This window comes from Choloepus didactylus, chromosome 14 (genome assembly GCF_015220235.1).
Source record: "Choloepus didactylus isolate mChoDid1 chromosome 14, mChoDid1.pri, whole genome shotgun sequence".
Classification (NCBI taxonomy): Eukaryota; Metazoa; Chordata; class Mammalia; order Pilosa; family Megalonychidae; genus Choloepus; species Choloepus didactylus.
Window position 1 is genome coordinate 25231932 of NC_051320.1, and position 17030 is coordinate 25248961.

General features: G+C 35.3%; 1 long non-coding RNA gene across 1 annotated transcript in view; it reads right to left on the reverse strand.

Annotated features, from left to right (window-relative positions):
* The window catches only part of LOC119509296, a 55180-nt gene extending 39914 nt beyond the window's left edge, over positions 1-15266 (reverse strand). The window contains exon 1 of the long non-coding RNA XR_005211670.1: positions 15097-15266. This is a non-coding gene — a long non-coding RNA (uncharacterized LOC119509296). The remainder of the gene's footprint in view (positions 1-15096) is intronic.
* Between the last annotated feature and the right edge of the window lie 1764 nt (positions 15267-17030).

Genomic DNA, 17030 nt, shown 5'->3' on the forward strand with positions numbered 1-17030 from the left:
TTGCCTCTGGGTTTTAGGATTTGTGTGGTATAGGAACACCCTGGTGGATTTAAGTTTCTGAAAGATAGACTAGTGAGTGCATCTTTTATAGAATATCAGGTAGGGACCGAGGTATTTTGGGACTACTTTTGGTAAAGGCATGGCAAGGCATAGACTTTTGAAAACTAGGAATGCTGTGGAGTCCTTTGCTATCCATATGTTTGAGACACATGTCAATAAACAAATGGTCTATAAAGTGATATTTAAAATCAATAATTATATTAAGATGTAACATTTAAACTACAGTCATAAGTTTTCAATGACAAATACATGATATACATGCACACTTTCACCTTCCCACACCTAGAAAAGACATCACTTATTGATTATGGCAATCTTCCTTATTACCAGTCAGGAAATGAAACCTTCTTCCTGTCTCTAACTTAATATTACCATCAGTAAAGTTTATAATTAAATTTCTTCTTTCTCCTAATGTCCCCTGCTACACTCCACCTACTTTTGGCTATTGCTCCATTTTGCATATTTCATGACCAGTCTTATCTTTTGTCATAAAGCTGGCCATGGAACAGTGAACTCCTCACTGGCCTCTCCAGAATTCTATCTTTGGAACTTGTAGTGTGATTGATATAATGCTAGTACATGGATAAACATGGTATATAGCAGAATACAGAGTCATAAAAAAAGATACAAAGAAATATAGCCTTTGGAAAGAAATAAAATATCCCACCTATAAGGGACTATGAATTTGTGCTTTATAAAGTCTCATTTTAAAAAATAACTTATTAGGCATTCTATGTATAGAAAAGAAAAGGCTAGTTTTTTGGTATAGTGGAATACCCAAGATACATTCCTTTCTGTTGGAGAGGAATCCTATTCTGTTGACTTTGATTCACCATTTATTTTGTGTTGGTAACTTATATTTCCTTTGGTTAAAATAAGATGAGTTAATATATATTGAACTTATCCTGATTGTAGCACTATGGCATCATTTTCTGTTCCTGTATTAACATTGATTGTATCTGTAGAGCTGACTAGACACAGTTCAAGGATAACGATGGGGTGGACGCAACTGTACTAGTTGAGGAAATCATGCCCAGGAAATAAGCGCCATTTTAAATAACACATCTCATTTCACTGCTGTGACCCAAATTCTTATTAGCAAGTTCTATACCTTTAGAGTATCTTAAATCATGTATTTTAGTAAAATGTATTTGTTGATTTTGTTGCATTTTCCTTAATCAAGTCAAGATCAAGGCTTGCTTAATCTATGGAATCACTTGTTGGGTTGTGATTTTAACAGCTACGGAAATTTCAATAAATATATACAATGACAATATAGAGTTAGAGACAATTTATCCCTGTGCCTTTGAAAATTTAGTGAACCAATGAAAGAATCCTTCCCTTCTAGATTTTTTGCTAAATTTTTATACCTAAAGTATAAAAAAGTAATTCAGTAGTAATTCTACTGAATTAATATACATAACTGATCAACCTATTAGAAATTTTTTCTCCCTTGTCTCCATAAATGATGTTGAGTTCAAGTAAAATTAGTGAGAGATATTCCCCAGCTTTAGAGAAGGATGTTGGATTTATTTTTCAGATGACTAGGATGTCAGAGATATTCAGGTAATGAATCAATTGATCCTCAAGTATGGATCAGAGGTCAGTTTTTAATAAAGGTCTCATGAAGCAGATATTCTGTTAGTCGTTTATTCTTTGTTCTTCTTCTGCCTGCATCCATTATTCTTGTACTCACCCTCATCTACTTTTTTTAGTGGTTGGTTTCCAGGTTAGCCTATTCCCTCAACACTTTATGTAATTGTTGCAATAGCCACAGTTGAGTTTCTTCTTAGTTGAGTATCTGATTAGTTGAGTAACCAACCAACTAATGTGTTAACTATTCATGGCATTCTAATAGTTGAGCACTTTATTGTCATCCTTGCCTCTTTGATCATCTAGTATTTTTAGATCTCTAATTGCTAACTTAATGTAATTATGTTGTATGTTGTTTCCAAGTATTTTGTTATTAGTTTTTATCTATGTTCCCTTTAAGCTTACTCCCTTGGCAATTTCCTCCATGTTCATGTTTTCAAATGACACCTCATATTTAGATGATTCCCAAAACTGTATTTTTTCATTTCTAGAAATCTTCTGAATATCTTCAGTACCTTCTAGTGCAAATTCAGATGACTTCTGGATTTCTGGTATTGGCTTTATCTTTATCTTCTTCCCAATTGGGCTTGAAATTTCTGAACAACCTTTGACTTTATCCCTATTTTGTCAAACCATATTCAATTGGCTTCCATACCTAATAGATCCTCAGGTAATACAATAATTCATAGATTGTGTTTCTTATTTTGAAACTGGTCCTGACTCTATTATGCCTTGCTTAGACTATTGCAATAGCTTCCAAAATAATTGTTTCTCTTTAAATTTATCACTGTTCTTATTGTAAACACCACAGTCAAATTAGCATTCAAGGCAAAATTTCAATTGCTTTACTACTCTTCCAAAAACTCTTTGCCTTTTAAAAGTAAAGCCTAATTCTTCCATCAAAGCTCTCTTCTATCTGATCCTAGCTATATTCCCAGGCTTAATTTCAAAATGAACTACTACCAAATTTCTGAAGACACAGCATACTTTCCTATGGACAATAAGTACAGTATTTATAAGAGTAACTTTAAAACCAGACAAATCTTGATTCATCAGGAAAGACTGAATTCACCTACTCTTTGGTTTCACCTTACTCAAGTTACTTAACCTCTGTAAGCATTGGTTCTCTATTTTATTAAATGGATGTAACGCATACTTCACAGGAATATTTTAGGGATTAAATGACATAAAGTGTTTATTAGAGTGTCTGGCACATGGTAAGATGTCAGAACTGACAGCTACTTTTCATGTATTTCATTCTCCCAGAACATCTTTTCTGTATCCCTGCTTGGAGTATGCCTGTTCATCTTGCTAGATCCAATTCAAAGATCTCTTTTCCGACATTCTTAATTTTTCCTACTCTTGGAGGTGATTTTTTTCTTTAAACCTGAAGAATACCCTCAGTTCCTCTTAGATAGTTTTCATTATGTCTTGTTTATAACGTCCTTATATACTTGACCTCTCACAACACTGGATTATGTGGCCTTTGAGGGCAGGGACTGTCCAATGTATCTTGGATTTCTCATGACACTCAGGACAGTTCTGGCACTTACTTGGTATTCTATGTTGGATTGAGTCATCTGTAATTCAAAATTTGTGGAAGAGTTTTTCATATGAAATATATTAACTTCTATGTTAGAACTGAAAAATATCCAGAAATATTTTTATTCCCTTATGGTAATAACTTCTTATTCATTTTTCCCTTTTTTTGATAGTAGAGATGATAAAAAATAAATCACATCTTTTTCTATGAATCTTTTCTTTCAAATATATACATACCCTTGAACAAAAGAGCTATTTATATTTAAAAATCTACTAGGTACATGGCTTTATTTCTAATTTTCAAAGTAATTATGCAAGATGGAGAGCAGTAGCCACATTTGAAGATGAAAAAAGTAGTATTTTGAAAAGTGAAGCAAACTTTCCTAGGTTGCTCAGTAAGTGAGTGGCAGAGCTAGATCTCAAAGGCAGATCCCTCTGACCCTAAAACCTGTTCCATTTCCAACATTCATTATAATGCCTCTCGGCGAAATTCCTAGATATTTCTGTACAAAACATGTAAAGGAAACAGCCTTTAGGCTAAAGGCTCAGTTTAACCTCTAAAAACAAACTTCTCAGGGGAGTGAGTGACAAAATAATAACAGCAATGTAGTAATGCTTCCCAGGACTCACAGTGTTATTGTGTGGACATGAGTGATTAAAAACTTGCATCCTGTAAGAAAGGCTGAATTCACTCAGTGAACACAGGACTAATGTCTAGGGCATAGCCTTGGCTGGAAGCCAAGTTGCAAAGATTCTAACACAATGGATATATTGATTAAAAACCATCTTGGAGTTGAAAGCATTGGATTCAGTTAGAACATGTAGGGAGGAGAATGGCTTTCTTAGGGATGGTGATTTGGTAAATATTATTAGGATTGATAACATTTTAAGCAAGGTGACTGAAGTTTGTGAATTGCTGAGCAAGTTATGTCAACTTTATCATTCTGGTTTTATGCATGTTGAGTCTGTCTATGGGGACATCTACTATTCCTTTTGAACACTGTTAAAGAACCAGTAAGATGTGGCATGTCTACTTCACAGTAAAGTCAGTTAGACATATTATTTATGGTTATGCATGTATGAGTGAATAGAAGAACAATGATTTAAAGATAAACTTGCAACTGGCACAAAGACAGTAAAAAGTAACTCCTGCCTGTGAATCTTATGTGCCATTGGGGGCACCGTGAGGTAGGCCCATCTCATCAAGTGCTTATAAAATTCCATCCTGGTCTGTCAATATGTTGCTTCCTAAGCAACTCCGATTGAACTTCTTCTGAGATAGCAGACGTCACCCAGTAGATTCTTAGGCTTTCCCTGACCTAGCAAATCAAAATCGCTTCTGGGTCTGGTAGTCCTAATTCCAATCCAAGTAAGCTCAGTGGTGTTTTCTCCTAGGGGTTGCATGAGATGGGAAGAGGTTCTCAGGCAAAAGTCAAACCCATTGGAAACTGCCTCTTCTGCTTAACTCCAAATGAAAAGTTTGCATAGTTAGACAAGTAGTTCTGTCTGTACCTCTTGACTGCATGTCAAGCTGTCCATAGAATGTGTATTCAACTAATTCTTTCTAGTGAGCAAATAGAAATGTGTTTATATGGGGCTCTGTGCAGGTGAAGCTGTAACAAAGCATTCGTATTTCACATCACAAATATTATCTTTGTCTTGCAGTATCTTCTTGCAACATTATTTATGTGCACACTACTACAACAACACAATTTCAATTTATGTATTGAAACATTGCAAGAACTTTTAAATTATCTTACACCACTATTATGCCATTTGACTTACTCTTTTATGCTGGACAGGACTTTATTCTATATAAATTTCTTCTTAAAATCCTCAATTTACTTTCTAATGACTATGGGACAAAACAAGTTACGTTTTAAAGTACACTTGCTTTTAGATAGACCTAAAAATCTTACTGGATTTCCAATTCTAGGAATGTGATGTATAGTAGTTGCACCATTTGAATATCTCTTGAGAATTACCTTAAACCCAAGAAAAAGGGAAACACAGATACATACATCATATAATTGCCATAATTAAAGGAGTTTGAAGAGAGTTGACAAGGTAGAGCAAATGAGATTGATTCCTCATTTTTATAGCCAAGGGTCAATCCATTAATTTAAAAACTAATAAACAATTTTATCTTTTTAATGTCATAAAGTGAAGTACTGCAAGAACCAAGGACAATACTATAATCAACAACTGTGTTGGTGGTAGTGAAAAGGAAAGTGAAGGAGGATAATTAAAGGAATTAGTGTGTGTTAATTTCTGGCGGCCTCATAATGGAGAGTCAATTGATACTATTCAAATAAATAGAAGATTGTATTAAACTATATTTATAGAAGTAACTGCTATAAGTTCTTAAAACAGAAAACAAACTTTCCCATATTATAATAAAGTCATTATACAAACTCAGAAAGAATAAATAAGAGACACACTTAAAACAAAGTGACTAAGAGGAGTGGAACATAAAAAGGATGGAAAAGACTTTTCACGGAATGAAAAGGAAAGGGAAAAAAAGTGGCCACAATTTCAATATCAGAGAAGTAGAATTTGTAGTTAAAATATTAAAGACGAATAGGAACACCTTTATGATAATGGACACGATCTATAAAGATCATCTAATTTTCATGAGTATCTAAATACAACTTACATAAAATACAAATGAATTAAGCAAACACTAATATAAATAGGTAGGTAGATAGAAAAATAGATAATAGATATTGAGAGAGAGAGAGATTTTGCTTCTTATTTTTTGACATGTCAAGTGAAGAACAAATAAGGACATAGAAGACCTATAAGAAAATAATCAACAAGTTAGATTTAAGAATTTTATATAATTCTATACCCTGAAATCAGAGAATGTACCTTCTTTTTAAGTTCTCATGGAACGTTAGCACACATTGACCAAACATTGAGCCACACAGGAAAGCTCAGTAAATTCTGGAGACTTACCACCCAGACAATATTCTCTGATCATAATTCAATTGACAGAATAATAATTAAAAAGTAAAAAAATTTAAAAGCAATCCATTAAACAACTCATATCAAAGAGATAAACCAAACTGTAATTGTGGAATATCTAGAAAATAACCATCTTGAAAACAAGTCAAAGTTGTGAGATGTACTTTAAACACTGCTTAGAGAAAAAAACTTAATTACATTTATAAATAAGAAAAATGGAAAATTAATAGAGCAACAGTACAATTAAAGAGGTTGGGAACTTGCTGAAAGTAAATCAAGGGAGCATGAAGAAGAAATTAATAAAATAAAAACAGACATTACTGAATAAGAAAACAGAAAAATGTTGGATTTAATATAATCAAAAGTTATCTCTTGAAAAATAATTATGCAACACAGTGGAAAAAATATTAGCTAATCTAATCAAGAAAAAAAGGTGACTAATATAAAAATAAGCAAGAATGGGAAAAGAGCCACAGATGCAAAAGAATTAAAGGAATTATAAATCATGAATTTGCTCAACTCTAGGAAAATAAACTTGAAAATCATGATAATTTTCTATCAAAATATAGCTGAAACTGACACAGAGAGAGACAGTGCAGAAAGATCAATTTCCAAAGATGAACTGTTAGTAAAAAGGTCTCTACTCAATTCCTGTAAAGCATCAGAATAAGCAAGTTTACTAAAAGAATTACATAAAAACTTTAATGGACAGAAAAGCAACAGCTATTTAACCTGTTCCACAGAAAAGACAAAAAAGAAAGCCTTTGATTCTTTCTGTGAAACCAGTGTAATGTTGGTCCCAAAATTTAAAAAAATGTAGCACATGAAGAAGCCTTTTGGGTATCAACTCGAAATTCTAAAATTCAAGCAAACAGAATCCAATAGTAGTGTAAGAATAGAACCTTGATCAAGAGAGGTTTATATTAGAGATGTTATTATGACTCAATATTAGGAAATCTATTAATGTGATCACCTCTGTAGATGCTGAAACGACTTTTTCCATTCTTGAATTTATGCTTCATTTTTTAGAAAATATCCAAGGAAAACAAGGAATAAAAGCACTCTACCTCAATATATCAAAAAATATAATTTATCTTCACCCAAAGATATTTGAATCCTTTCTGGCATATCCAAGAATAAGATAAGGATTTCACTATTACCACTACTATGTAACATTGTTATGGAAGTAGTACTGATACAATTGACAAGAGAGAAAAGAATAAAAAAACTGGGAAGGAAGAGGTATGTTGCATTACTGTTTGCAGTACCTGCAAAACACCAAATCTGAAATATTATTAAAATCAGAGAGCTAAATAAAGTTTCTAGGTACAAAATTAACATGTATAAATGAGTAGTTTTCTTATATATGAATAGTATTCAGTAGGAAAGATAATGGAAGAAAATCGCACTCATAATAGCAACTCAATATATTAAATGCCTGGAAATAAGCTTAAGAAGAAATAAGCAATATCTAAATTTTTAAACTTCCCCCCAAATCCTATAAATGCATCCAATTTGCACAAAAGGAGATTATATATATGGAGAAGTATCCTATTTTTGAATAGGAAGAATTAAATTCAAAGATGTAGATTTTCATTATTTTATCACAAAAATAAATTCCAGATGGAGCAAGTATATAAACATAACAACATAAAAGATATATATATCTACAGTATTTATGTGTGTGTATATATGTATACACAGACATGATTTAACATGTGACTGAAAACACAGAAGGCACAAGATCACCCAAATCAGAATACAAATGCCAGTTCAGGAAAAAATATCTGCTACACATGTAACAAAAAATGACCTCTTTTCATTATATAAAAATTCTCTATAAATACATATTGAAAGGAGTAATGATCAAATCCAGAAAAACAAAAAAGAACAAGAACAAGTAGTTTGTTTATTGTTCATTCAAAAAGCATTTACTGAGAGCTCATTACGTGGTAGATACTATTTCAAGTATTTGGGAAACAGTGAACCAAATAGGCAGAGCTCTGTTCTCATGGAACTTACACACTTTTGAGGGTTGGGAATGGGAAGGTACTGGGAAGGTGAGAAGACAAAATTCACTACATGCTAAGTAGTAAATTATATAGCTTATAGTAAATTATATATTATATCGTGTGTAGTTCTATGAAATAAGTCAGGGTGAGACAGAATTGAGAGGGGCAAGGTGGCTGAGGGGAAGTTGCAGTATTGAATAGGTTGTTCGGGGTGGGGCTTATTTGAAGAGGCTCGACTTGAGCAAAGACTTGAAAAAGGTGAGATATCTGGGAGACACGGGGCAGCCAGAACAATCTTCCAAAAGCTTGCATTTTCCTGGAGTGTGTTTAAAGTCCACAAGGGGCCAGAGCTGAGCTCAGAGGAGTATGGACGGCCCTGTACGTCATCTGAGGGAGGCTGTTATGCTGGGTGAAAGGTTTCTCATTGGTAGGTGTGGGACAGAGGAGTGCAAGATGGACTTAGGTTTTCAATGGTTTACTCTAGGTGTAATGTTTAAAATTGACTGTAGGGAAGCTAATATCGAAGAAGAAAATACAAGTGGCTCGAAAGGTCGTAATGAGAGAAATATAAATATAAATTTACACAATTCAAGCGAAGTTGAATTGGTCCCAACTTTTATGAAGGGCATTTTGACAGCAAGTCTCAAAATAAAGAAATGTACCAATATTTTGGTTCTGCAGTTCCACTTCTATGAATTTATACCATGAGTTTAGAAAATATCTGAAATTATACTACACACAACACACACATACACACAAGGATATTGATGCAACATGGTCTCAGAAAATGTTGAACCATTCATAAAGACTATAATAGGAGACTGGTTTAATAAATTATGAAAATACATACAATGGAATAGTCTTTAGTTTTAAGAAATTGAAATTACTGATATATATGGACTTATTTATACCAGTTGTTTGTGTATAATCTAGTACCACACAGGTTGAATAATATCTTCTCCCATATGTGTCTTGCCTTATTTATACCAGTTGTTTGTGTATTATACCAGTTGTTTGTGTATGTACTTATTTATACCAATTGTTGTGTATGTGTATCTTCTTTCCACACTTTTCCTTTGCTTCTTTTTTTTCTCTTTTCCTTTTCTTTATTAGGGTAGTCTTGTTTCTTTGTTACCTCCCCCACTATTTGTTTGGAAGTTATTCGCTTTCTGTCCTTTTGGTGGCTTCCCTTAAACTCTCTATATACTTGTTTAATCAGTCAAAAATTATTGCTGCCCCTACCCCAGCATACAAGTATTTTAGAATGCTTTGATAGCAATCATTATGACTTCGCCTTCCTTTTCAACTGCCATAATTTTAAACATACCTATGATCTCAATCAGACTGTTCTTACTGCCAGTTCTTGGGGCATTAATTGTCCTTTGTTCCATATGCTAATTTGGTGTCATGTTTTCTTGTGTGGTTCGGAATTTAGGTTGTGAACTAGCTTACCAAATTTGCTTGATGCCCTGGGTTATGACTGTGTTCTCATGCAGCAGTTTTGCTTTTGATTCTGCCAACACCTCCAGGTTTCACTTGTCTTAGGCAGATTTTATGTTAATGTGTGGCCTTCGGTTCTAGTACCACACAGGTTGAATAAATTTGAACCACTCTAACACATATGGACCTGACTAGGCGTCAATGTCCTAAGAGGGTCTTTTTCCTCTGACACTTATGGTACTAGGTGGATGGCAAGATTCCTTTGCTACTGCACTGTGCTGATCTATGGATTTTTTTCTAGTTTCTTTTGAGACAAAAGACAAGGAAGTCTTCTGAGGCCACATCCATATGTACAGGTGCCTTCATCAATTCCCTTTCCAAGCTTGGTCTGCAGGCCTTAATAAAACTCTAACCCCAGGCCCTAGAGATGTATCTCTTTCCAACATTGCTTTAGTCTCTACCAGAGTCTTCACTCTCTCTCAGGATACATATACACATATTCTGGTTATTAGTCCTTTGTCTGATTAATATCTTCTCCCATATGTGTCTTGCCTTTTAACTCACCTATTGGTAAATAGTCCGAATTAGAAATGATTTGCTTTCCATTTAAAAAAATCTGCCTACCCCAAGTAGATATGTTTCTTATATGCTAAGAACTTTACTGTTTTGCCTTTCACATTTAGATCTACAGTCCATCTAGAATTGATGTTTGTATAAGGCACACAGGTAGGGTGAGGTTTCCTATTTTTCCATATGGATATCCCATGTACTCAGCTCTGTGTGCTGGCAGTCCTAAACATCCCCCAATGTACTCTCATAATCCCTTGGACTATTATTTACTTGTTTATTCTTGCCCAATGACACACTATTAATTGTAGTAGTTTTATAATAAATCTTGAGATCTTGTAGTGTAAGTCCTCTGACCTTGTTTTCAAGATGTCTGCATTCTGCCTAACCCTTCACATTTCCATATGCTTTTTAGAATCAGTTTTCAATGCCATAACAACAACAGTGACAAACCCCACTGAAATTTGGTTGGGGTTGCACAAAATTTATTGGTCAATTTGGAAACAATTGACATTTTTACAATATTGAATCTTCCAATCCAAGAACATGGTATATTTAGATCTGTTTGAATTTCTCTCAAGTATTTTAAAGTTTTGTTTTCTGCACAGCTTTCATTAGATTTATTCTTAGGTATTTGATATTTGTATTATATTGTAAATGGTGTTCTGTTGAAATTTATTTTATAATTGTTTATTTTCTAATTTTTGTTGGTATATAGAAATATGTTATGTCCAATTATTTCATTAAATTCAGTTAATTCTGATAGTTTAGCTATAGATTCATTTAGATTTTCAATGAAACACAAATTATATTTTCTGCAAATAATAATACTTTGGCTTCTTTCTTTCCAGTCTTTATATCTTCAATTTATTTTTCTTGTCTAATTGCATTGGCTAGGGTCACCTGTACAGGATTGAAAATAAGTAGGGATAGCAGGTATCCTTGTATCATCCCCAATCTCAGAAAGTTGGTTGGATTGCCTTGGAGGGGTTTTAAAGTTCATGTCAAGTATTATGCTTACTCTGATTTTTTTGTAGATGTTCTTTACCAGATACAGAAGTTGCCTTTTATCTTTCATTTTCTAAGAGTTTTTATTATGAAAAGGTTTTGAATTTTAACAGTGCTTTCTCTAAATCTAAGGAGAGGATCCATATGCATTTTCTTCTTTCCTACTAATGTGTTGAGTTGCATTGATTGTTTTTCAAATGTTAACTCAAAATTGCATTTTTAGAATAAACCTATCTCAGTCATGATTTATCTTATTTATTTTAATATGAATGGAATTTATTTGCCCAGGTTTTCTATATGAGTCTTGCATCTATCTTTATAAAAGTAATTTTCCTGTAGTTTTTCCTTCTAATAGTACCTTTCAAAGGGCTCAGAAAATGCACTCAACTATGTATTTTTAAAATTTTATTTAATGAAGTATTTCTATGATTTTACTAGTATCGATGTGCTAATATTTTGACAAAAATTATCTTTAAAGCTTAACATATCAACAGCTGTCTTATTTTTTTTCCAACTTGGGATTCTAATTTTCTTATTTGTTGTATATGCTCTCCTCTGATGATGACACTGCCTTGTATGACTAATTTTTCAAAAATTATTATTATGAGTCTATTATTGGTGTTTACTTACTGTGCAGAAGCATTTCCATATACTCATTTGCATTTACTTTTTCTTGGGCCTTAAGATCTGAACAAGTTATTATGTGACTTTCTACATTTTTGGTTCTTAAATATAAGAGGTGTATAAATTCACACCTTACTCCTGCATGTGGTATTGACTTGGATTTCTAATGTCTATCTGTGCCTCTTCCTGCTCTCAGTGCTCCCTGAAAATGTCAAATTCTTTGGATGGTAGGCAGAATTTTCTAGTTCCAGTGTTCTGGTTTGCTAGAGTTGCCGTTATGCAAAATACCAGAAATGGACTGGCTTTTATTAAGGGGATTTATTAGATTACAAATGTATAATTCTAAGGTCATAAATGCATCCAAACTAAAGGCATCAACAAGAGGATACTTTCACTGAAGAGAGACCAATGGCATCTGGAATACCTCTTTCAGTTGAGAAGGCACGTGGCTGGTGTCTGCGGGTCCTTTGCTCCTGGGTTTCAAAATGGCTATCTCCAAAATGTCTCTGGGCTTCTCTTAGCTCCTCTTTCTCAGCTCCTGTGTGTCCTTCCTTCTTTCTCCCAGAGTGTTTGTCTCTAAGCATCTGGGGGTCCTCTCTTAGCTTCTCCAGGTCAAACTCTGGGCCTCATCTCTTAGCTTAACATCTCCAAACATCCTTCTGTCCACATCTCCAAGCATCTCTTAGCACCTTTGTCAGCTCCAGCTTCTGTCTCTCTTCCTGAGCCTCTTAAAGGACTCCAGTGATCCAATTAAGACCCACCTGGAATTGATGGGGTCATACCTCCATGGAAATGATCTAATCAAGAGGTCTCACCTACAGTTGGGGGTGTGTCACATCTGGATGGAAACATTCAATCAAAAGTTTCCACCCTAATCAAAAGACTAATAAGTCCAACCCCCCCAAGATTGCATTAAGAACATGGCTTTAGTAGGGGACATAGTAGATTCAAACCAGCATACCTAGTTTCATGATAAGTGAATTCAGGGACTAGATATACCAGCTTTATTCAGGGTACTCTGTGCTTCATCCTGTCCCTTTTCATGTAACCCTGAGACCTCATCTCCTGTCCCAGCTTGGACCCTCACTCTCTACTTCTGCCTCCAAGACCTCTATCCTATAGCTATAGCCTTGGGTTTGCATACTCTTTCTTTGTAGTTTAAAAAGATTTTTCTTTTCTTCTTTTTAACTTGATTATATAGTTTACATTTTCTTATTCCATTTTATCCAACATTTCTGTGGGTTTGGAAGGAATGCCCAACTGTGTGATTTCCACCTTCCATATTTCCTGAAAATAAATTAAAGATATGAGCATCCTGCAAGCTCTGGAAATGAAGACATATTAATCTGCCTTAAGACAGAATTTCACTGTATTTTCCTGAAATCTAATTTTTAATCACAAAAGTCAGAAAAAAGTGAAGAAAGATAAAGGAACCAAGGAATAAATATTTTGTGAACTGGGGCAGCCAATGAATTCTTGGCTAGCTTATGGTGCAAGTTAGAATATAAAATTTTTACTCTGCGTCAACCGTGAATATAGGCTGGAAAAAATTTATTTGTACCTACTCTGTGCCATGCCCTGTATTAATCCCACCAGACTCAGAATATTTAGGTAACTTGGCTAATATCATAAACCTAATAAGTGCCTGTGTGGAGATTCAGCCCCAAGCATATGTAAGCTGCACTTTTTCCATTTTAATATTTTTTCTCAAGCCTTGCAGTCCTCAGACATATTCTGGGAATCCAACAACATGTAAGCTACAAATACCATCTATAATAATACATCAAAATTGAAAACCATTTTCATGACCTGTGCCTTTTCTTTCTGGGTCAGTGTTTCTGTAGCTGGGGTCTGAGACGCCCTGAAGTTTGGAGGAACTGTTTTAAAACACCCTTAGGAGTTGGGGAGAAATGTCTTTTCCTTTAAAATGAGTCTGTACTTTATTCACATTTTAGAAACACCTCACCGCCTCTCATACTTTTTCCCTTTCAGGATCAGGTCAGTTTGACAAGCTCTCACTGGCTTTTTGTGTTCTTTCTCCTAAGCACTTTTTAAAAAATCCCAATCTTGTTGCTGTGGTAGGCTGAAAATGGATTTTCTAGCATCTGCTTTCGGGCAGGTAAGGTGTCCAGTGCCCCCGACGCTTGGATGGCCTCTTTACAGAAACCCGTAGCAAGGCTCCGTGCTGAGGGAACGCCACAGTCCGGGGCTGTGGGAATCCAGGAGGGGCTGGAGCCTCCCCTGCCCGAGCTGCATCCTCACAGCTGCTGTTCTTCCCTGTTCCCTGAAACTCAGCATATAAATTTCTTGAGGCCCATGGACCCAGCCAAGTTTGTCAATACTTAAGTATTTCATCATATCTTATATCTAAACTAAAATTTTTCCTTCAGGGTCTGTCTCTGTTTTCCTTTTTATGTTGTTGCTGTTTTTGTAATACCTTGTCCTCCCATCCCCGCCCTGCCCTTTTTCAAACATAAATCTATTGATAAGATGGGGGGGGGGGTGGTGTTAAAAGGAAAAAAACTAAGATAACTAAGGGTGTGGCCTTATTTATGTGGGAAAATTGAGACTGGAAGGAGTCCTGCCATTTAAGTCTCCTTAAAAACCCTCACTCTCTGAGAAAAATTGAGAAATTCAAAACAAATAAACAAAAAGTCTTTTTTGTCGTTGTTGCTTAAGATTGTAAATTTTGAGAGAGAGATTAAATGTCTATGATTTTCAGCAATGTTTCTAAGGATTTTCAATCCTTTTCTTTCTTTCTCTATTAGTTCTTTAAAAACATGAAATTTTCTGTTATATGGGAGAAATGGTCCACTTTGTGATCCCTGGGACACTTAGCTTACCAGTAACTTTATGACAATGAACATCTACCTCTGTGGGCTGTGGGTGGGAATGATGAGCACACGCAGGTGTGAAGACCTCCTAGCCCACCAGTTTGTCCCACACGCCAACTGTGACCTCTTCAGCCTCTCTAATTGTTTTGGAGGAGAGTACGTGGCACTGGACCCAGAGCCCCATGACCTGCCCAAAAGACGATCAAAACATTCTGCCGCATAAGACTTTACAGCTTATAAAATGTTCACGTATGATTTTATTTCATTATCACAAAGATTCTGTCTGGTAGACCTAAGAAGAGGAAACAGAAAACTTCAAGAGGTATTTGTTCTAGGTCTCTCTATAAGTAACTAGCAAAACTGCAACACAAATTCAGGTCTTCTAACTCCAAATTCAGATCTCTATGTTTGACTTCAAAGTAAAAGAAGAATCCCGGACTTACTCTTACCTTTGATTGTTTTAAATAGTTTCATCAGTATCTCTGTGAAAATTGAGCTGAGCAGATTTCCCAGAATTTTTGACTGTTAAAAATAGTCTTGTAGCAAGTGCCCTGCACAGAAGCTCCCAGCTGAAAAGGCGAGTCAGGCTGAAATCCACCCCATGTGCTCCTTTCCAAGCTGTGTGCCTTAGACTGGCACAAAGGGCTACATCCACAGAGAAAAGGGTGACTGTTTCTTCTCAAAATGTGCCATCTGTTCTCCAGGCATGAGTTCAGAGGCTGCTTTTTCCCAGAAGGGGTGTTTTTGTTTTTGTTTTTTTCCCTCATCAAGTGGGCTATATGGACTATTAAAAGCCTTGTTTGAACTCTGTGGGGAAGTTTCACCTCAGAGAGAACATTGGGGATGGGATGGGATGGCTGATACATAGAATTTGGCCATTTCAATCTATGATGTAATCATTCTACAAACTGGACTCAATAGAACAATCCAATGCATTTGCTTGTATAGGGATTTCCAAATACCTCTCAAAGCCAGCTAGACAATTGCCTTCCCACTGCCACTTTTTGCCTTTCTCTTTTCTTTCCCAGTTTTACAAGCCTCTATGAGGCCGCTTGGCTGTTTGAGTTTTCTCATTGGTTAGGAATACTTAATCTGGACTTTTTACTCCATTCCTGGGTAAATAATATCTGTATTGTCCCATGTACCAGGATCTGGTTTTGCAAATTACTAATTATCTAACAAATGAATCCGTGTTAAAGAGCTGATCGATAATAATCAAGTAAGATGTTATTGTTCCCATAGTTAAATCATTGTGGTTAGTACCAATTTCAAAGTGCCAATGGTAAAGTTTAACCTAAGAAAATGAATCCCTCAGGCTGCAAGTAAAGGCATCCGTATAGGTGGGTATGGTAGATCACCTTCTAAAGTGGCTCCCTGTGAGCCCACCTTCTGGCATACGCTCCTTGTGTAATTCCTGTCCCTTGAGTGTGAGTTGGATCTAGTGACTTGCTTCTAACAAATAGAATACAGCCAAAATGATGGATATTACTTCTGAGATTAGATTATAAAAAACAGTGGCATTCTTTCTCTGGCTTGTCTTATGTGCTTGCTTGGATGGAAAGGAGTTGAGGGAGGTTTGTGGTTCATAGCCAGTGAGAAACTGAAATCTTCAGTCCAGCAGCCTGTAAGGAACTGAAACCAACCAACAGCCTCATGAGTGAGCTTAGAAGCTAACCCTTCACCAGTCGAACTTTGAAATCAACTATAGACCTGACCAATGCCTTATCTGCAGTCTCATGAGAAAGAAACCCTCAAGCAGAGGATCCAGCTAAGCCATGAATAAACTCCTGACCTACAGAAATTGTTAGGTAATAAATGGTGTTGCCACTAGATCTTGGGGTAATTTTTACCACAGCTGTAGGTAACTAATACAGCGGATGAATAGGGAACATTTGGAGGAGTTTTCCTGCCATCCTGCCATCTAGGAAGGTGTTACCTGGGGAGTAGCCAAATTCTCAGATCAAATGAGGAACTTTCAAACAGCTCTCCTGAGGAATATTTGAGATTAGAATTTAAACTAAAGCATGTTTTCCATGCTCTAATCGATGTTAATTAAAATATTAAGGCTGTTACTTTAGAAATACATTTGAGGGTTCAGATTATTGCTCATGGAAGAAAGTTAAAATTGGTAGGAAAAACAAAAGTTAATCATGCGATAATGGGAAAATTACTTAACCTTTTAGAAACATCAGTTGTCTCATCTATAAAATGGAAACAATCAGACTAGAAGTTCTCTAAGGTTTCTTCTGGGTTTAAATCCTATAAATGAATTGTGCCAGTTTGGATGTATTATGTCCCCCCAAAACGCCATGTTCTTTGGTGCAATCTTGTGGGAGCAGATGTATTAGCGTTGATTAGGTTGGAATCCTTTGAGTGTTTCCAT